Below are 22,750 nucleotides of genomic sequence, written 5' to 3' on the forward strand. Positions count from 1 at the left end.
TCTCTGAATTAGTTGCCCTTATCCTTAAGGGAGATTTCAACTTCCAGGACATAAATAGAATATACTGCTGCAAATCCAGGACATGTTGAAGATAACTTTATATCACAAGAACTCAGTGTGCCAACTGGGAAAGGCGACCTTCTGGCTCTGTTGCTTGAGAGTAGAGAAGGCCTTGCTGGAGGGATGACACTAGATCATAGCCACAGTGGTTAAGACATTGTTATTTTCAAAATTCTTGCTGTAATGAGGAAGAAAAGGTCATCAGAATTGCTACCCTGTGTTTTAACAGAGTAAACATTAATCTACTTAGGGAGCTGGTTAGCAGTGTCCCCTGAGAATCTACTCTAGAGGATTTAGTGGGGCTATGAGAACTGGTCACTTCAGGCCTTCCCCCACCCTCCCTTTTTAAAAGCCCAGGAGCAGGCATTCCCATTGTGTCCCAAGTCAAGTCAGTGGGGCAGAAGGCCAGCTTGTCTGAGCAGGGAAGTCCTGAAATATGGGCAGGAAGAAGAAATACAGTATCTAGAAATGTTGTCAGACTTCACAGATTACAGAGCTGCAGTTCACATTTTTATGGAGAATGCAAGGAAAACCAAAGCTCAGTTTGAACTGACATTGCCCAGAGTGGAGCTAGACAACAAAAGAAAGCTATTTTAAGCATGTCAACAGCAAGAGCAGGTTAGCGGATTTTACAGCAGGACTCTTCTCAATGATATGCCAAAGGTCTTGGGAGTCTGGGGAGGTCCCCGCCGGCTAGAAAGCCAACAGTGTTTTCCCCATTTACCCAAAGGGCACAAGAGAATACACCAGAATTACAGACCTGTTAGCCCGGGAATCATTTTTAAAGCTGAGTTTCATCCTTGCTTGTGTTCAGTGTGTTCAAACACTGATTACCCCATTAAAAGCAAGAGATACTTATGTTTCCTTCAGTGCAAAGACTTCTGGAGTGGTTGCTTCCTCCAGAGAGAAACCATCTACACAGGAAAATGAGTCTGCTCTTTTATTCCATCACAGAATGCATAATCAGTGCTGAAATTCATTTAGCTGCTTCAGAATACATAGACACAGACCTGAACAATATGATCATACTGAGACAGTATTTGAGGTTTTCATCTTCCATCAGTGCTTAATTTCCTTTGATTATGACCTGTCATTTTTCCTCAAGTGATTAAATTACTCGCTCTTCTTTTTATAGATCTTTTCATACTTGTGAATCTAAAAGAGTTCTCTGAACTGTAAAGCAGATATCTGCTCTACATGAGCCCTGGCAGGGAGATGCTTTGCTGCCAATTTGCACTCTGCTTGGTTAGAACTTTGCATCCCTCCTTTAGCAGGTTTGGTTTTAAAACAAAGAATAAACAAGATGCATTTGCTCCAACTGCAGAAAACAACACATCTCTTTCAGCAGAAGGACCCCCTGGGAACTGCAAAAAACATAACATGTGCTTTGCATCGTGTGACAGCAGAATCCCAGTATTTGGCTGCAAACAGAGGAACATATGGCAGAAGAAGTGAAGGCAGTTGCTGAATGTCCCGTTCTCAGGTCACTGTTTGTGGGCATTTACAGGAGGAAAGCAGTGATTAAGAGATGGATGAATATCTATCCAGGAGCACTTTTAAAAACTCAGTGATAATAGGTCATTGTTTATAATGGAGTACAGAGCCAGAACTGCTCCCCAGTGCAGCTAGAAGCCAGGATCTCATGCTAATACAGAAAGCAGAAAGGAAAGAGGGAATGGAAGGAAGTGGATGAACAAAAAAGGTGGATGTTTCTAATGTCTCTTTTTTTAGTTGTTGTTTTGTGAGTTTTTGTTTGTTTTGTTTTGTTTTGTTTTTCCCCCATGGGTTATGTGATAGAATTAATCTCTTTCCAGAGGAGCACTCCAACTGCTGAGCAGGGAGATAGAAACTGCAGCTCCAGGGAGTAGCTATGCTAAACTATTTCCCAGAGCAGAGGTGCTGGCAGGGCATGACTCAAACTCAGCAACCAAGAATTAGCCAGTGTTAATTAATAGAAAATCTGAAAGGGGTCTTTGAATGAGTGAATTTGGCAATATGAGACATGGCCAGATCTCAGCTGCAAGTCACATACTGAGTTGAAAGCAAGCAAACAGCCTTGCTGAAATGTGAGCCTGTGGGAAGGAGCAGAGGAGGTGTTTGGTGAGATGCTGAGCAACAGTTGCCTAAATTATTTGTATTTATTTTACTTGTTCTTTTCTGTCATCTTTATTTTTATTTCCCTGCTTGAAATAATCCACAGTCTGGTAAAATACCCTAGGGCCCATTTAACAACTGTAACACCATTTGTAGGATGGGTTGGCTCCTTTATTTTTTTATTTTTTATTATTTTTAACAGCTTCTTGTCATTCTTGGCTCTAGAAATAAGTCGTGCTGAATTCAGGCTGAGTCAGGGAATTACTTAATCGCCTCTCTTCAACAAAATGGTGCTTAGGGAACCTTACATCCCTCACTGTTGCTGCTTCTCCAGAAGGGCTGCCTTCACTGCTGATCTGTCTGCTCTGCATGGAAATGAGGGGAGATGATTTGCAGAGTCAAGGCTGTTATTATAAAAATAAGATTGGATTCATCTGCATTGCATTTCATTGGAAACTGTATATAAGCTGCTGCAAATTTTAACGAGGGGGCTCTCTCCCTCTCATTTCCCAAATAGATGAGGGTTCTCATGGTCATGACTAATCTCAAATATCTTCCCTGGTCCTGTTTTTATCTCCAAGTCACTTATGTGACACTACCTAACCAGCCATGCCCATGATAAACATATCTGGACAATTCAGATGTTTTAAAATACAGAATGTAACTTTTAATTAAGTATTAACATTTGTCCCATATTTCTTTCACCTATTTTCCTCTTTCTCTGTTCTATTTCTTGCTTATGGAAAGCAGTCAATAACGGGTCTAACACAGATATTTACAAGCTTTGGGTCCAATGAGAAATCAAACTTCTGTGAGGATATTTCTATTCTTAGCCTGACACATTTGAGGTATTAATGTTCATAGTTACAGTTTTAGAGTGGTTGCTCACTTTTGTAAGTTAAGATTAGCCAATTTATCACACCTTGTGTGTTGAAATATGTAGAAATTTTTGTGACTTGTACCACCTCTTCCTAGTTCACTAAAATCTGAGTAATTAACTCCCCTGAGTTTCTCGGAAGCACATTTAAAGCTTGTGGGGGTGAACATGCATCTTTAAGTGCAAGTGCTATAATGTAGATTCCTAACTAAGATTTGTAAGTTAGTATTAATGCTTTTGGTTTGGAAAATCTGTACTAATAGAGACGTATCAGTATATTGTGTATCTATAATGAGATTTTAATTTCTATAATGTCTGAATGGTATATGAGCTTTTAAACCTGAAAATTTCAGTCTTTGTTAAATTAAGAGGAGGGGAGGCCACCCCTCCAGTCACACCAGCCCATTATGCCCCTGCACAGCCACTGGTGCCCAGGGACTGGGAACTCTGCCCAAGCTGATGAACACAGTTGCCACTTTCCCCTTTGCACCAGTAGTGAAGTTGAATGTGTGTCCCAGACACACACAGTGGGCGCTAACATGGTTGGTCACACAGCCACAATGCTGTTATCAGCATCACCTGTCATGTCCCGCTGTGTGATTCTGCACGGGCTTGTTGGAAAAGATTCTTGCAGTGTCATCATATGATGTTCCAGAATGCAGTTCTATCTCCAGGTTTGTGAAGTCTGAATGGTTTGAATACCATTTATCTTCACGCCATTACATTATTATTCATATCTGTTATAGTGAGCTGCCACATAGAAAAAGGGCTACTTACCATCAAAGGCAGACTTGATGTAATGACGAGTCTTAAAGGAGAGATTTAATTTTCTCTGCCTCAGTGGTTTTTTGGTCTTTCTTGCAGTATCATTATCTTATAGAAATTTCTTTCTAATTAAAGACAGTGGACCCTTTCTTTGGTATATTTCATATAACTTTTGCCTTGGGAAATGTGAGCTGAACAAAGCTTTATCCTTTACTATAGGGAACTTCAAAATAGAGAAAATCACAATTGCTATCTTAATTACTAGTACAGCTTACATTTGAATAGTCATCTTATGCAGATACAAGGCATGATTATTTCCTCACAATGTCTCATCTCTGTGTAGTAATGCACAGCAGGCTGTTTTGCATCTCAGTGTAGCATTTGGGAGCTTTTATTTTTCTCCTTTTTTTTCCTTCTAAAATAGCTGAGCTTTTTCTTTGAAAATAGTTTCCATTTCAAGGAGTGTGGACAGGGAAAAAGTCCATCTGCAATGAGGATCTGGATCTGAGATAGGAACTGCTGTGCAAATTCATTTGTCTTTAGAGTAATTCAAATTACTGCACAAAAGACACATTCACTTTTGGAGAGAGAAGGTGGATCACCAATTCTGAGAACACCTGGTATACATTAATGTCTACTTACATTAATGTCCCCATCAGCAGGGCAGAAGTCACAGGGGTTGGGGGATGAAATAGAGCCAAAGCCTCCTGTGGGCACTTCAGGGACTAGAATCACCTTGTCCATTCTCTTGATCTTACCATTATTTTGTGTAGGTTGATTAGAGCTTGTTTTACAGAACAAACCCATCCCAGCAATGGGAGGGAGGGAGGAAGGAAGGAAGGAAGGATAGAAGGATGGAAAGAAGGAAGGAGTTTGTTTTATAAGTCTGCCTTTTTATTATTCACAACCTCAAAAGGGTGTGTATGACATTTAGCAGGTGCATCTCTGCTGTTTGATTGAGACCTGGGAAACATCCCTATACACTGAAGTGATCTGGAAGTGTTTTCATCTCAGTACTAAGCATCTGTGGAAGTACCAGTTAATTGGTTTGGGTTTTAGTTTGATGGCCTTTCTGCATATTCCTCAGAAACAAAAGGAGCAATGTCAGACCTTTAGCCATAATGAGTTTCTAGAGAGTGTTTTTCCCTTCCTACCTTTTTTTTTTTTTTTTTTTTTTTTTTTTTTTTTTTTTTTTTTTTTGCTGTTGTGATCCTTTTCTCTTGATTTCTCAAGATATTTGTGGGCTGAACTTTTAGGGCAGGCTACCTGTTTGTCTTTCTCAATCCCCTGGTTTTTTTGCTTTATTTTGTTGTTGCTGTTGTTAGTTTATTTTCTGGAATGCTTTCTTCTATTTCAGGCTTAACTGCAGCTCTTTTTTAGTTTTTAGACAAATTTTTGTGAGCACTGAAGTATGTTTTCTTCTCGTTTCTACTGTAAGAATTTCTCTACATTCGTTGTCACTGAACAGCAGCTGTTTGTTCTTCATTTCAAAAATTCTTTTCTGAATATTGATTTTACATTGTCTTCAGGAATGACCATCCTACAGGCTGCTTTCCATACAGAATTAGATTCAGTTGTTCTCTTGAATAAGCACAGCTTAAAAGTCTCGGGTAGCCTTTGTAATTAAACTGAATAGATTTATGATAATTAGGACTGATTCAAAGCTGCTTGTGAAACCAGTCATGTTTTGACCACAGTCCAGTATTCAGCAACTTTCAGTTTACACATTCTAGTAACAGTGCTGCAGTCTTTCTCTCTTCCTTGTATGCAAACGGAGAATTTATACATCTTTGCTGCAGCCTGTGGTGTCACTTTTTTCACTGCAACTTGGCCATGCCTATGTGATCAAGTATTATGACTCTTCTAGGTTCCCCAAGCACCTGTGTGATACAGTAGCTCTGTTTAGGTTCTAGGACCATCCCTCTGGTGTGAAGGTAGCCTACTTCTGCCTGTTGTCTGTACCCCAGAAAGAAATGGTCTTCAGCATTTAATTAAGGGAGGTTATAGTTATGGAGCACTTTATGCACTTTATGTTTTTTTAGAATTGGCTTCATATAATGTCAAATACTTGTCTTGAAGAGACTGAATTCAACAAATTCTTCAGTGACTAAAGTGTCTGCATTCAGCTCTGGGTGATGAGTGAAGAATTGTAGGAAACTCAGAATTAACTGTTATTCTAAAGTGCCACGCAAGAATGATTTCCAACTCTTCTAGGAATAAGGCTAAAAAATCAGAGGTCATGCAAATAAGTTCTGATTCCTAACATAACCATAACAGTGATAAGATGAGAGATAATGGCCTCAAGCTGCGCCAGGGGAGGTTCTGGGTGGATATTAGGAAGAATTTCTTCTCAGAAAGATCAGTGAGGTATTAGCAGAGAATTTTTGGTTTTTGTTCCCCACCCCTTTTTTTGGTCATAGTCCTTAAGATGTACTATACTGTATGGGAAATGCGAAGGTTGGCAGCCCTGCCTGTTGGTGGTGGTGGTGGCGGAGAGGGGTTGATGATCCTTGAGTTCCTTTCCAACCCAAGCCATTCTGTGATTCTAAGAAATGGGAACAGGAACACACCTTGTTACTTTCCATTGTATTGTTTCATTGCCTAGTTAAAGAATCATTTGAAAACAGAAAGGTTAAGTGGCTAAGTTTGTCCGAATTGCTTAGGGAGAGCAACAGCTGATTGATAAAACAGATGAAGACCAATTTTAAATGCTGGTCTATCAGACGCGAGATCCCTTGTGTTTAATACCTAAACGGTTGCTTTGGTACAGAGCAATAAATCCCAAAGCCAAGCTAGAGGGGGTATTTTTGAGAGAACAACTATACCTGGGAAGGGTGTCTCTGTGTAATATCCCAAGGTTAATCAGAGCAGCTTTTATTTATTCATGGCTGTTAGCACCTCCTTGTCTTCTAGTGTTACTGAACACTTGTATTCTTATTTTCCCATTAACTCTATCTATAGTGTCCGTTCACAATATTTAGACTGTTAATTTTCAGATTTATTCTAAAAAGAAAAATATATAGAGATAAACATCTGTCATGGTTCTGTATTTCCATGACATGCTTTCAGTTGGGTCAGCTGCAAGGGAGAGAATGAGTTACCATCTAGCAAAAAAACCCCACAACAGCACTGTAATAGGCACACTCCTTGGCAACCCTAGGAATAAGAGCATCTTGTTAGTCTCCCTGGTACATTGTGTACAAACTGGTACAGTTCCAGGGGAAGTTCAGTATTTCCACTGAGGTTTTAGCAGCTCTAATTTTTTGACTTAGAATCACCTTGGCACAGTCCCTGGTGTATCTGATGCAAAATAAGCATTTTATTGAAGTGTTCCATCTCTAAGCAAGGGATTTCTGAATCCTATTCTGTATCTGTGCCATTTTTATTTAGGACTAAAGTTCAGCTTTAAAGTAGCTTAAATGTTCGTATAATGATCTCCTGGATGGATCCCCATTTCTACACTGTCTTGAGCTTCATAATGAAATGAGAATCATGGGGTAGATTGTAGATTGCAAAGGGTTCAGCTTCTACTTTAAGTAGCCAACAAGATACTTCGTTTTGTTAACCATGAAGATAATGGTCCTGATGAAGCTATCTATCTGAAGGTTTAGCATGGTGTGAAAGTGAAACAAGACATGTTAACAAGTATCACTTTTTGGGAAAGATTGTAATAATGGAAACTGGGAAAAAGGCAACAACTACATCTGTAAAAAGAAACATTTCTTTAAATAATTAATTGATCTGCTGGGCAACACTAAATTTCAAAAACTCAATAATTGTAAAGTTCATAGATCAATACTAAATGAAACATAGTAATACTCTCATTTGAATTATTGACGTGAGAAATTTCAAATCTAAATTGGCTTTTAATGAAAGGAAAAACAGTGAAATATCCCACACAACTCCCTAAGACAAGAGCTGAAGCTGAAAATAGACGTCTGTGTAGTTGGAAGTAGGTTTGCAGTAGGCTATCTTTCCTGTCAAATGTTTCTTTTGTATGAGACAGAGTGCTTTTTCTTGAGTTAAATTTGTTGGCTTTGAAAATATTAATTCTTCTCACTTTCAAGAACAAAAGCTGTCAGAATACGGATTGAGGGGGAGCCCTACAAATGCAATGATTCCAGTCTTCTCCATGGTAGAAGAAATATGACTAAATAAGAAATCAACAGCTTGATTCCAAACCCTTAATATGAAATGCTATGACTTGCATACATAGAAAGATGGACATGAAGGGTCCTTTTAGTTCTTAAAAATCTATGTACCCCTACTTTAATTCACCCATAGCCTGGTAGTTATGGAATCTCTATAGAACAGTGTGTACTGGCTTACGTTTGGGCCTATGCTCCTAGAAAACTCAGCATTCTTTTGCAATCTGTGGGATGAGATTATTTCTTGTGCCCAACAGAGAGCAGCCAGCCAAAATTTCTGAACAACACCTGCAAGTTCTTAATGTTTCTCTCAAATATATATATTCAACTTGCCTGCTTTTCAGGATTCCACCAGTCCATCCATGCGAGTGAGCTGGCTCATTTCCATGGTAGAGGAATGTTCCAATAACAATCCTGTAAAGAAACCTTGAGCGTGGGCACCAGCTGTGATACTTCATACTTTGTCCCTTGCTCCCTCTCCACTTGACCCAACCCAATCTGTGAGGATTGGTTGTTAATGGTGTAACATACCTGAAGTGTTTTTGCTGTCCATCTTCCCTGCTAATGACTTCAGCAAAGGAATCGCTTCAAAGCTGGGAAGGACCTCCTTTGAAATCTTGGAAAGCAAAGCCATGCAGCCTAGCTGGTTTCTTCCTCTTCAAAGTGATTACTAAGGTGTCCAGCAGAGGACACTGAGGAGTACAATCTACAGCTTCAGCTGTGAAATCTGAAATGTAAAAACAGTCAGAAACCTTCCAGTCAAAACTCTATTATAAAGAAGGAAAACTTTCCACAAGTTCAGAGGCTGAGATGTAAGCAGACTAAAAGGCAATGGTTATAGCATTGTCTCTGTAATGACATCTTATGAAGGAATGTATATCTTCCCATTGCAAGCACCAAAGGAATCTCTTCTTGAATCTTGGAAGTGTAAATAGGTTTAGAAATGCCACTTGTTTCAATACAATGTGGTTTTCTCTTCAGTTCAGGGGAGTAGCATGAGAAAGAGAAGTACGCCTAGGAATTTCCTTCTTATAGTCATGGTCTAGATAGAAAAAAAAAAAAAGAAAACACAAAGCCCAAACACCTGTAATTCCTGAACTGTTAGTTAAAGTACCAAAAGTTAATAGATTTGGCATTGGCAACTCAGCGAATGCCCAGACTAATCCTTAATATTTGTGAAAAGGAATCTCATGAGCTGTGGGAAATCAGAATAAATTATATCGGCACTGCTAATGGGCTGATAGATTCATCTTCCTCAATGCAAATGGTTTTAGTTGGTAACTCTTAGAGTTAACAACTAGAAGAGTGACTATGTCAAATAACCATCAAACTGACTGGTGTAATCCATTTTCCTTCTTGAAAAAGATTGCAAGCTACGATGTAATGTACCTCCTGTTTAGGAGGCACTTCATGGGCTATTGATTTTAGTTCTAAAAAGAGTCTGACTGGATGCTGTTTCCATTTGTCACTTTTGGATATCACCAGTGCCAAAAAGGTAAATTACTCCAACCATTTAGATCCATAATACTATTGAAAGAGCAAAGATGGCTTCTACAAAATAAATTCTTAAGCTTTGCTAATGCTTTTTCTTCCCACTGTGAAGGGCCTTCTTTTTATCACAGACCACATTGTTAAAGCACCATCAGTTCTCATTTTCAAAGACTGGCTGTCTACATGGCCTGGAACAAAGGAATATATTAAAACTATGTGCAACTGCAAATAAAACTACCACACAGTCACTAATTGAGTGAAAGATCATTACCTGCTATGGTAAATATGGACACATCTGTGGCATAAAAGATCTGATTTTTATTTAATTTCTCCAGGTCAAAATACCATTTCATATGAGATTTCATTTTTCATTCTCTCTGGATACAAAGAAAGAGGGTCAGAGAAAGAACAGCAGCCCACAGTCCATTCTTTCTTGTTGGAGCATTTCAAAGGCAGAATTAGATGAGCTGTACCTAGTGGGAGTATTGTAACAAACCACATGCACAACCATTGCACTTGAGCATCGGGTAAATGGTTTCCTGATTTATAGTTTTGCTTTTCTTCTTAGTCATACATTATTAGTCTGAAAGAAGGTACGACAAAAGATGTTTGATTGTTCTCCAATTAATTAATGCACATTCTTCAGCAAACGTTCAGTTAATCTTCCTGCTTGAAAGGCAGAGAAGGGAGAGAGAATATTTCTGTTAATGCTTGCTGGTCTGTGCCTCCTGTCCTGCAAAGAATAAGACCTTGAGGTAGAACGTTTTTTCAGCTACTGAATTTGTATTTAACGGCTAGATTACAACAGCACTTCTCTGTTTGAATGAACAGCTAGAACACTTTAATTTCTTTTCCAGAGGCAGACCAATTTTCAGCATATCCCACTTCTTTAATCAGTTCACTAGACTATATCAAAGGATATAACCAGGCAGGTCAGGACATAGCTTGAAATTCAACCTATGCTCTTCTCTGTTTAACTCACTTCTACCACCTCCCCCAAGTTTCAGATCCTTCTTTCCTGCAGCTTCCATGAATGCAAAAAAGCAGAAGAAGGAAAAAACAAGGGACAAGGCTGTTCCTCAGCCAAAGTCAGGTATTGCTTCACTTCTCTTTTCTTCCAGTGCTTTGTTCTGTTATTTCTGATGTAACAGGTTTTGAAACCTTGATAATCATATCCTTATCACAGCAAAAGACAAGATCACAGCAAAAGATAAGGATGCTTGGGTCAAAGCACAAGGTGCAAGGCAAAGCTGTAGGCAAACTAAAGAAGCAAGTTAAGTGCTTGTAAATTACCTGCAGTGTGCTGTGCTTCATTAATTTTTGCTCTTTACATGCCTCTTCTCATGTCTGGCTTTGAAGTACTGGTGGAAAGTCACAATGCTGTAATGAATAGCACAGTGTTCCACTTCATACACTGTGCACATCTCTCTCACGGAAGGGGGAGTCCTGTAATCCCAGCAATGAAGAAACATTACTGTGTTGGGATCCCTTGTGAAACAAGTAACAGCACTGACCTCTCCCCCACCCCTCCAAAAAAAGGTGATTCTTTTTCTATTGCTTAAATTTTTTGGCATGTTCCCAGACTCAGCCTAAAATCACACTTTCTTTTGATTTCTAAAGCAAAGCTGGTGTTCACCTGCCTTTCATCTCTGTTCAGCTAATACTGCTTTGCCACTTATGATGTATTGGTGAGGACCACTGATTTCTGGGATTTTGCCTGGAAGTCTGAAGTTTGTGGAGCCTACTGTTTTAGGTGCATATGTAATAGCCACTGCTGAAGTACTTACTTATAATAGTAAATCCTATGGTATTGACACATGACAATTAATTCAGAGTTGTCTACAATTAATTTAGAGTCTTCAACACATTGATATTCTGCCTAGGGAAGGCTGTTTTTTCTAGATAAACAGGACATCTGGAACCAAAAAGCAGTCTCAGCATTCCACAAGCTGTGTACCCTGATAGAGCTGATAAAATAGGCACCATAACAAACTTGTGATAATTAGAAGCTTTGTGAGCTGCTGATTTTTTCTGTAAACAATTTCTTCACCACACATGGGACCTGACCTACTTTGCATGACCTTCTGGCAGGATAGCACCTTCCAGTGGAACCACACAGCCACCAAAGAACCTTAGCAAGAACCTCATATTAACACAGTGCATATGCAGCATGAGATTTTAGTATGAATAGCAATTCTGAGAGTAGGCAGGCACTAAAACATTGACTCATCAGTTCTTGTATATACATGAATGTTCTGTCCACTTCTAGGTAGAGATATGTTAAGGAAGTTATAAGAACAAATTACACATGTAGACAAAAAATTCAAGCACATATCCCTGAGGATGAAGCCATAGAGGCCCAGGTCTTTGTGTTACAGGAATCACCTCCTGAATCTGAAATACCCAAGAAAGTAGACAACACGGTAATGCTATTATTATGAGCTGGAGGAACCTCAGAATGATCAAGGTGGACCAAGTGTGTGACTGTGTAGCTGAGCTCCAGACTGGTCAGAAAAGAAAACATCTGAACTGTTTGTGCATGAAAGGCTGCACAGTGCCCTGGGAGACCTGGCACAGAGACTGAGATTATTGAGAGCACTGGAACTATTAAAAGAAAAAGAAAAGTCAATATATGGAATGATTCAAAATTAGCATTTGGAGTAGCACATGCCCATGGAATAATATGGAAGGAAAGAGGAAAGAGGCAATGACCAACAGCTTTAAGTGTGACATGACACCAAGCTTTAAGTGTGCAAACAGCAGAAATCGTGACATGGTATGTCACCGTATGTGCACCATTACCTTGGGATGGACCTGTATACCAGTACCACCCTGGAGACAGGGTGCACCTGAAGACACAATCAGACAAGAAGTGGAGAGGACCCTTCCAGATCTTTCTCACCACCCATGCAGCAGTCAGACTCAAGGGAGTCAACCTATGGATTCATTACAATAGAGTTGAGCTATCTGCGACATCAGGACAGACTGTCAAGCAAGGACCGTGGCATTTACAATCAACTCAGGATTTATATATCCCTATTCCTGAAATAGCAGGAATAGCTGTCAAATATGATATAGTTTCTCCCTTTGAATGCTCCTCCTCACACCACTCTTGGTACAGTTTAGGGTACCAGTAGAAGAAATGAAGACAAACAGACATCAAAGATACTGCACAAGTCATTCAGAACCAAGAAGTGCCATCCATCTTTCTATATGTGCTGCAAAGGGACACATCTTAGCTTTTGTTTTCAAAAACTCTATTGGAATTTGAAGAGGTTTTAAAACATTGGTACATGATTTGAATAACTGTGCTTATATCCAGGGTATGGTCCAAGGCATGTATGCCACCCAAAGGAACTGGTCTGTCCCAGAGAAATAGCACAGCACCTCTGAAACAGGGAAGAAAAGTCTGACTTCCATTGACTTCAGTCTTCTTTTGCAAGTGAGACATCCCACTGAGAATCTAAATATGCATCAGATGTCTAAAAACAGTAAATCATTTAAAGGTTTTAACTGGGAAAAGTAGTTCAGCAACCCTTATGAATTATTACTTTTTCACATTATTGCCATTAAAAATCCTCATCTTCTCAGTGTTTGCATAAGCAAAGTGGTTTGCTTTGGGTGAATGCAGCTTGGTTGAAGGATGTGATACCTACTCAGTGTTGGTGCTGTCTGTTCCAAGGGGTGCAACTCTGCCAATACTGCAGAAATTTGAGGATGCTTTTCTCTAGGCAGTAGTGTTTAGAATTTCACCCTGTCCATTAGATTACTCCAGAATTAGCCTTGTAAGTACATCCGAGTTCTGTGGCATCGTGTTGCAGTAAAAGCCAGTCTCTGAGATGAGGGACTCTGGCAGTTTATTTATAGTTCAGAAGGTCAAACAGTTGCCTTAATTGGAAAACACCGCTCACCAGTCTCTGAGCATACTGATGTACTCTGCATTCAATGCCATTAGTTACTTGTGTGAGTTTCTGATATCGCCTTTGTTAATAAGATACATTCTCCATAATGGGCTGCTTGCTGGTTCCAAGAGCCATTTATATGCTAAGTTTGACAAGTTAGATGATGCTAAACCCATGCTGAAAGCAATAGCTGTCAGAAGTGTACCTGGGTGCCAGGCAGTAATCTGTGACCTTCAAACCATTTTGGGATGGGATGTGCTAAATCCAAGCTGCATGGTATGTGACCAGGCAGCAAAAGGTATTTCTTCAAACATGTTCTGAATTCCTGCCCGAAAAGTTGTATATAAACATCACAGCAGAAGTTTGGTGGACTTGATTTGTAGTAGAAAGAAAGTGAAATAAAGTGACAGACTCACAGAATTGCAGGGGTTGGAAGGGACCTCAAGAGATCAATGAGTCCAACCCCCTGCCAAAGCAGCTGCCCTATAACAGGTCACACAGTTTGGTGTCCAGGTCTTAAGTATCACCAGAGAAGGAGAAGGCAAGGTGCTCCCAACATGTCTGAATTAAAGCATCCAATAGCAAACTCTGAGCGATTTCCGATCTCACCCATAGAGCTGCAGAGTAGAAAAAAAATAAAATTCTCAACGCAAAGGAAACTATCTTAAAGAAGTCTAAACTTCCCCCTTGGCTTTACTTCTGCTGTTCCCACACTCTCCCTTGCCTACTGCTGTTGCTGAAGAAGGCCATATCAAGTTTTACAAGTAGTACAACCCAGTAGACACACAGTCAACCACAGGAGGAAGGCAGAATGTTAATGTTCATTGTTTGGATTTACATAGGAAGGGAACAAGGAAAAGGATTAATATGGAGGTGGCTAATGCCAGGACTCCTCCAAGTTTGCCTGGAATTGAGCTCAGGATGACATATACAAATAGGAATCACACCTCTGGTTTGATGTGAGGGGGTGTGACTAGTGAGGTTGATGATCCAAAGTTTTCTGGGTCCCTTAAGATGTTAGCAGCAAATAAGACTAATGTTGGGAAGGGGATAAAGGCATGGGTTGAGATGTGAAGGAAAGCTAGTTATGAGAGATCAAGTCCAGTGGTGACTATTAAGCTTCACTGGCTGGAGGTGAACCCGAGGATGTCTTTTAAGGAGAAGCAGGGATGGAAGGGATGGGGTGGAGAGGTGAATAGAGTTGCTGACTATTTTTAGGAGAGGGTGGGATTTTCAGATGTTAGGGGCCATTATTTTATTATCTATGGGCTGATAGAATAATGATTGATAGGGTGAAGGATCCTTAGTAGATTCTGATTAAGCCTGTGGAATGTAGTTGTGATTTTTAGTTTGCTGTCAGGTGGAGTTTAGCAAAGCCTTCAGGGCCTATTTTCTTGGGTCAGGATATATCGATTAGGTGAGAGGCAATTATTTCCTCCTGTATTTAGTAGGCTTGTAGAGCTTGATCAGTGTACTAGGGAGGTAAAGTAGCCTAAGGAGGAAAAGTTTTTAAGGGTACTTACTTTGTTTCAGGGGGAAGTAAAGGTGTGTGTTATATTTGAAGTTCTAAGGCTAGAATAATTCTGAGAATTGTGATTGTAATCACAGTGGGGATTTTTTGTAATAATAAATACAGTTATCAGAGGTGTTTTTGCTGGTAGGATGAAGGATATAAGAAGTACACCTGCTATGACACTGCCAAGGGTAATTTGGATAATGAGACAGATGGCTGATGGGTCATTTTCATTAAATGGAGTAATTGCAGGGTGCAGTCTTGCTTGGACTAAAAGGGTTATTCTTAGGCTGTAAGCTGCTGTGAAGGTAATGTGAGTAGGAATGCTCAAATGTTAAGGCAGGAGGTGTTTAGGTCATCAATGATTAGGTCTTTTGAATTAAATCCTGATAGGAAAGGTGTTCCTACGAGGGCTAGGTTACCGATGGTTACGCAAGAGGTAGCTGCTGGGGGATACTTTGCAGGGAACCTATTTTGAGAATGTCTTGTTTGCTAGTTTGGCTGTGATTGATTAACCCTCAGCATAGAAATAGTACAGCTTTGAAAAAAGTGTGGGTTGAGATGTGAAGAAAAGCTAGTTGAGAGAGATCAAGTCCAGTGGTGACTATTATTGAACCTAGGCGGCAGGAGGTGGAGAGAGCAATGATTTTTTGGATGTTGTTTTGAGTGAGGGCATGTGGCAGAGGGCTGAGAGTGCACCTAAACACAGGCATATGGTCAGGGCTGTTTTGTTAGTGACTGGAAGGGGCTGAGTATGAGTAAGCAAGAAGATTCTGGCTACTACTATTGCAGTAGGGCAGAAACTAGGGTTGACTCTTCTGTTGCTGCGAGGACTCAAGGGTGAAGGACAAATTGGGCTGACATTCCTGTAGCAACTAGAATTAAGCCCAGGATGGGAAAAGCATGTGTTAGGTGGGGGATAGATGGTTTGTTGAATTTCTCAAGCATTTTGTGCTGAGACTAGCGATGCCATGCTCAGGATTATACAAATATCTCACATGAATCTACCTCCTCCATACCATTTTGCCTAGCCAAAACAAATTGTAAATGAACACATGGCCATATCCTTCATCCTTACATGAGGCCTACAACCCCTTCAGCCACGGACAGCCACATGGTGACTACCAGCCACTTGACAAACACAGCACTGCCCTCAACAACAAACCTAAAAGAGGAACTAAACATTGTAATTGTGCTGTTTAATTGATTTGCCCTCACAATTGTTCTGGAATTTCAGCCCTGCTGACTACCATTTATGCTTTATAATACGTATATGAAATGTAATTTATTATATTATGTAACAACCCAGTGAGGCATCCTATCAGCCCACCCACATCCATTTAAAATTCCATCGTTTGTCATAAACTTCTTAATCCTCCCTACCTTAAAAAAAAAAAAAACAACAAACAACTATTTTTATCAATTGCATAATTTGCAACTTCATCTGTCTTGGAATTTGTAACATGATGCATAGCCTCAGAACCATGTACCAAGAAACTCTTCACCTACCTTCTTTACTTCCTAATTGCCATACTAATAGTAACCATTGCAAGCAACATATTCCTTCTGTTGTAGGCTGAGAAGAATTACATCACTCTTATTAATTGGCTGATAACAGCGATAAACCAAAGCTGACACGGCAACATTACAAACTCTAATCCATCACCAGATTGGAGACATATAAGGCAATGTAATATAACACAAAACAAAGGTAAGCATGTGAGTTTTTAACATTTCAATTCAGTACTGTGCAGTACAGAGTATAAAGGATCTAAGTAGAGTAAATCAATTTAAGAAAGTAAGCAGATTTAGTTAGTTTAAAATGGCAGGCTGGAGTATTTATTTGATAAAAAGTCATTTGAAGTATTTGACAGAAAGTCATAGAAATGAGAAAGCTCGACATAACTGTTCCTAAAACAGCGTAACAACATAAAATGGGAAGAAGGGAGACTGATATTGTACTGTTAACGTTTTCACGAAAAATCAAACCACCAGAATTAAACAAGCAAACTCTAGTGGAGAAAACAGAAACCCTATTTTCTGAAGTCTGTGCAGTGAGACATAATGGATGTATAACTTCTAAAAGTTGATAGTTTAGTGGTGCAGGCTCAGAATAAAAGAATTCAATAGCAAAATGAGTCAACACTTAAAACTAAATTGTAATTTATAAGGGTCTCTCTTCTCACGCAAATCAAATTTGGAAGTAGAATAATGTCTTATAGCGAGGCAGCATTTGCTGAATGTGCTGCGTGGCAGTTTGCAATACACAGTCATTTGAAATTACATTTATAAAATAAATGTTCAATTCAAAACAATTTTTAGCCTATTTACTGACACGTAATACAAAATTGTTGCTACACTATATATTTCTTTATATGAGGCATTGCAACACACAGACTGTAATGAAAAATGGAGGCAACAGAAAGTTCCTACAAATGAAAGCAAGAATGTAACTCTGTTCCTCCTGCTTCCCACCAGGGAATGGTGGCTTCCCAAACACTGGAAAATAAGGCAGTTGGTACAAAAGACTCAGAATTGACTCCATGTATTAAAAAACAAAACAAAAAACAAAAAAACCCAAACAACGCCAACAGTGGTTACTCCCTTTCACATGTACCCTGCCTTATACTTCAGGGAGAACAGAGTCACATGGGTCTACACATCTTTGTCTCTCTCCTTCACTCTGCATCTGCTGGGACAAATGCAATAAGGATGCTGGTACATACTGAAGCCCTGCTCTTCCAGTGGATCTCAGTAGAACGCATGCTGAAATTTCTCATAGCAAACACACTCTCCTCACTGCTTAGGAGCCCCACTCACAGAGTCACATAACAGTTTGGACTGAAAGAGACCATAAAGCCCATTCAGGCCCAACCTCCTGCCATAGCCTGGCTGCCCAGGGCCCCATCCAACCTGGCACTGAGCACCTCCAGGGATGGGGTACCCACAGCAGCTCTAGACAACAGCACCAGGGCCTCACTGACCTAAGTAAGAAATTTCCTCTTAGCATCTAACCTAAATCACCAGTCTTTCAGTTCAAAACTATCACTGGTTGTCCTATCACTATCACTGCAAACTGGCTGAGTGCACTCAGCACAACTGTCTATGTCAATAAGAGATGTTCATTAGTTCCAGTCCCAACACAGACCCCTAGGGAGGAGGGGCGGGGGGGGTCTGTTACTTCTTGTACTTCTTATTACTTTTCTCCACCTGGACATCAAGCCATTGACTGCAATGCTTTGAGTGTGGCCATCTAGCTGATTTGTTCTACCGCTGCTAGTATTCTTTGTGTATCCCCAGTAAGTTTATGATCCATACAAAGACATACAGATTTAGAGTAAGTGTTGCAATGCAAACCTAGGACAACATTAGATAAACTGAATTTTGCACGTGAAATTAAATAGCACTAGGGACATTGTTCTGAGTTATTAATTTTCACTTTTCATTTAATTAAGAACTTTTACTTTCAAAGCTACCACATAACCTCCAGTAGTATGCACCACAGTGCTGAAGGAGCTATGAACCTTTCAGCTAAACTTCAGAATAGCATAAGCATAGCATAGTCCAGTTGGAAGAAACTTTCAGACATCATCTAATCCAACTGTCTGACCCCATCAGGGCTAAACAAGAGTTAAACTAATGAAAGCATTATCCAAATGCCTCTTGAACAGTGATACATGTGAGATATCAACCACCTCTCTAAGAAGCCTGTTCCAATGTCTGATCACACTCACAGCAAAAACATATTTCCTGATGTCCAGCCTAACCCTCCCATGGCACATCTTGTGCTGTTCTCATCCAGCTCCTAGGAGCACAGCCAGGTAACCCCCTTTCCATTCCTCAGGGAGTTGCAGAGAGCAGTGAGATCACATCTTGGCCTTCTCTTCTCCAGACTAGAAAATCCATGTCCTCAGCCTCTCCTCACAGCGCATGCCTTCCAGCCCTGCTGCCAGCTTTGTTGTTCTCCTCTAGATACTTTCAAGGCCCTTACCATCTTTTTTGCATTGTGGAGACCAGAACTGCACACAGCGCTCAGGGTGAGGCCACACCATTGCTAGAGATACAGTGGGATAATCAACTCTTTTGGCCAGCTGGCCATGCTGTGTTTATTGCACCTCCAAAGGTGGTTTGCCCAGTTGGCTGCCAGGGCACACTGCTGGATCATGCTGAGCCTGCTGTCACCAGCACCCCCAGGAGCCTTCCTGCTGAGCTGCTCTCCAGCCACTCCTTTCCCATCTGTGCTTGTATCTGACATTGCTCTGTCCCAGGAGTAAAACTCAGCAATTTCTTTCATTGAACTTCACACTATTGATAAATGCCCAATCTATCTAGATCCCTCTGCAAAACTCTTGCTCCTCGAGGGATTCAACAGCACCTCCCAGTTTAGCATCATCAGTAAACTTGCTGAAGATGCACTCAACTCCTGCACCCAGACCACTGACAAAAACAGGGAGCAAAACTGGTACTAGACTTGCACCCTGGGGAATATCACTAGTGATCATCTGTCAGATAGATGTAGACACATTCACTGTAAATCTCTGAACCTCACTATTGATTGAGTTTACTCCCTAGCATAGCACAAATCTGTTTGTTTCACCACTGGACAGTGTAATTCAGTGTGACTGCAATGCTATTATGTGTTGGAAAGTACAGCAATAATAGTAGAGCGGCACGAATCCTAGGCTGCAGCTAATGAGAACAAGCCTAAATGCAGCAGCTGTGGACACAAAAACAAAGGAAACTGCTTACCTTCAGAAGGCCTCTGGTAGGCAGGGATCTCCAGCATGATCCTTTTGCCTCTAGTGCCAACCCCTAAATAAGGCCTGGAAAGGGATGGATCCTGGCTCCACCCCTTCCAGTCACTCAGCTACACTGCGTGCACCTGAGTTCCCCTGAGTTGGCCCTGCCTTCCCACCAGGTGCTCAATCACTGGTTCAGGCCATGGCTCAGCATTTCTGCTAGGCACAGTTTGTCCAGAAGGATGCCATGAAGGACAGTAGCAAAGGCCTTACTAACATCCAGAAAGATTATGTCTGCTTCCCTTCATCTGCAAAGCAGGTGACCTTATCATAGAAGGAAATAAAATTACTAAGGCGGGACTTTCTCTTAATGAACCCATGTTGACTATGCCTCATAACAGCTCTGCTCTTCAAATGTCTTTCAAAACCCCCAGCACAATCTTTGTACTTTTTCCTGAAGACTGAGGTTAGACTAACAGGTCTGTGGTTTCCTGGGTCTTCTCTTATGCCCCTTTTGTAGTTGTTTATAACGCTGGCTAGCTTCCAGTCAGCAGGGATGTCTCCTAACTACCAAGACCTTTGGTAATTTGTTGAGATGGGTCCAGCTATAACATCCATTAATTCCTTGACTCTGGAATTAATATCATCAAGCCTTATGGACTTAAGAACATTAAGCTGTTACAGGCGGTCCCTTATGATTTGGTGATTACAAATATGTAGGCTGCTCCCCTTGGATGGATTCTAGCAAAATGATTCACCAGATTTATCTCAAAAGTGAACGTTTCATGTTACCTTGTCCTCCAGTGGGCACTGCCTTCACTGTGACCTTTTAGTGGTGCCTTCCCCTCTAAATTCTTCTTACTTTTGGGATGAGCTAAGCTGGGCCCTGAGTTAGAGCCATACTTTTCGGAAGCCACTATGGGAGGAAAGATAAGACAGACACCTAAGTGTTCTGGATTTTCCCAGACTGAAGTTTGTTTCTGACCATTTCAAACAAGAATGAAGTATGCGGAAGCTTCAGGAAATAGCTCCTGAAGTCGAGAGCTACTTCATCAGGCCTTACATGAAGATTAAATGAGTCAGTCAGTGGCAAACTGCTGAGACTACAGCTCAGGTTTCTTAACTCTTTCAAGTGCTTCATCCATCTGTTTTTACCGCCTGCCATGGTTAATTTTTAACATCTGTAAAGCTGTAATGGAGCCATTTACATGCTTACAACAGAATGTACTGTTTGCTGGATTCTGCTTAAATTTTACTTCTACAGCTAAACTGCAGAAAAAAGTATCTCAGGTCCTATAGAGAACAGGTGACACTTGATAGCCACAGTTACCATATTTGGATTCTTTTTTGTATTGAGAACAACACTTCAAGGACAGATGGATTATTACCTTTCCACAAAAGTACTCACATTTCTGCTGAGTAACCTTCTTATCATCTCCTTTTATTACTAAATCTTAATGAGATAGTAATATAAAACATAATTAATTTTATCATCATTTTAAAATTAATGTGATAATCAAAGTAGAATTCCATCTGCAGAGCCCATTTTGGATCTTCGGACTTGTAAAAATTCCCCAGAGTGCCCACCCCACTACCAAGGCTGATGATAAATTTGGGGATTACATTTCTGGAGAGCAGAGTGAGAATGATACTCTTGTCAATAGGATGCCAAGCAGTTATCAGGCACTAAAAACTATCCAAGCCCTTATAATCAACAGTAGAGAGTGATAGCTTTGCATTTAATGGACTGGATAGGAAATCTAAGATCACAACTCAGTTTGTCTCTTAAGTGTACTCAGCATCTACACAAGTACATCCCTTACAGTACATGCCTGTGATCACACACAGAAAAAGCAATGGCTTATGAAAGTGATGGTAGCTAATGAATTACACTTAACAGCTCAGGGGCATACATGCGCTGCTACTCACTCCTAGTGTTGAGCAGTGCTTTATTAAAATCCCATGACTTGATCACATGCAGCCCACATGCTCATGCCCTGTTCCTGAGTTCAGTAACCTTGGGGAACTGGGTCTGCAGCCCCGAAATCAGAAATTATTTGATAACTGCTCAGAACTTAGCTGTCAAGCCGGCTGCACTTGCACACCGGAAGGAAGTGACTTTGTAAACCCCTATCAATGATGGCCTGAAGTGGTCTTTACCTTTGTTTCCCAGCTATAGAATACAATCAGGAGCACAGATTGCTGTAGGCTTTGAAGCCCTTTACCTGTTTCATCTTTTGAGGCTCTAGTCCTGCAGTACACACACAACTTTATCACTGTGAGTGGAGCTGTGCTAGGAATGAGATTGGCAAGTTCATGCTTACAGGGTCATGGACTAATAAATACTTGGGATGAGATTTATTCATTTGGGCCCAGTTAAGGGCCCAAAGAGCACATAGAAAGTAGATCCTTTCTTTTCTCCAGTAAGAAAGCATGCAATACTAATAATGAAGTGAAAAGTTCTATCCTTTGTCATTTCACAGCACTGTCATGTTTCACATCTGGTACCATGTTTGGCTTTTCTGATTGGCCCTGCTAATTTATGATATATGCATAAGAATACAGACTTGGAAGACAAATTGGCCATTTCTAATAAATATTATACAATTACACAATCTTACACAATTTCTAACCAAGAGAAAGGAAAGGAGACCTGCTTTGCAAAGCTTTGAATTTCTAACATGCAATTGGCCCAATGGAACACAGAGGTTTCAATCAGTAGCATGCCTATTTACATGGACTGATGTAATTCAGACAGGCAAAAAGAAGCATGAAAGACTAAGTAGCTAAGGACTGCTGCCCTGTTTTTATTTCAGTTCCTTTCCACAAGGCTGCACAGCACTATTATCAGGTGAGAGGCGCTGAGCGGCATTTCATGTATTATTTAAGAGAAACCACAGCTGTTTTAGATGGTAAAAGGATGCAATGTCAAGTGAGTATTATCCGTTATTTTCACTTGAGCTGAGAAATGTTTTAGCACTGTTTCCTCTCTACAGGGAAACCTAGCTAGTGGGTCACTTCTCACTCCTATTGCTGAGGCCTTGAGAGCTGCTTTAATGAGTGCTAGCTCCCCGCTGATTATTGATTCCATCTGGCTCAATGAATGGGAATAAGTAGTTCCTAATTCGTTGTGGCATTGCATAGATGTGTTTATTTATTAA

General features: G+C 40.4%; 1 protein-coding gene and 1 long non-coding RNA gene across 14 annotated transcripts in view; one reads left to right on the top strand and one right to left on the bottom strand.

The window, feature by feature from the left end:
• The window catches only part of LOC107313496 (uncharacterized), a 190,344-nt gene that overhangs the window by 150,558 nt on the left and 17,036 nt on the right, over window positions 1–22,750 (top strand). For 7 of the 13 annotated variants that reach the window (XR_014945363.1, XR_014945364.1, XR_014945370.1 and 4 more), the window contains one exon: window positions 16,426–16,561. The exons of 5 other annotated variants lie outside the window; for them this stretch is intronic. The gene's annotated coding sequence lies outside the window, so the exon portion shown is untranslated. Of the gene's footprint in view, window positions 1–10,436; window positions 10,529–16,425; window positions 16,562–22,750 lie in introns of those variants that run through there. One more of the 13 variants, XR_014945372.1, reaches the window with a different exon arrangement.
• LOC146761069 (uncharacterized) lies at window positions 4,998–10,881 on the bottom strand. The gene is made up of 3 exons (XR_014945373.1): window positions 10,729–10,881; window positions 8,476–8,671; window positions 4,998–8,358 (listed from the first exon to the last, which is right to left on the bottom strand). It is a non-coding gene; the product is annotated as an uncharacterized LOC146761069 (long non-coding RNA).

This window comes from Coturnix japonica, chromosome 4, assembly GCF_054131305.1.
Source record: "Coturnix japonica strain WE chromosome 4, WE-NBRP24, whole genome shotgun sequence".
Taxonomy (NCBI): domain Eukaryota; kingdom Metazoa; phylum Chordata; class Aves; order Galliformes; family Phasianidae; genus Coturnix; species Coturnix japonica.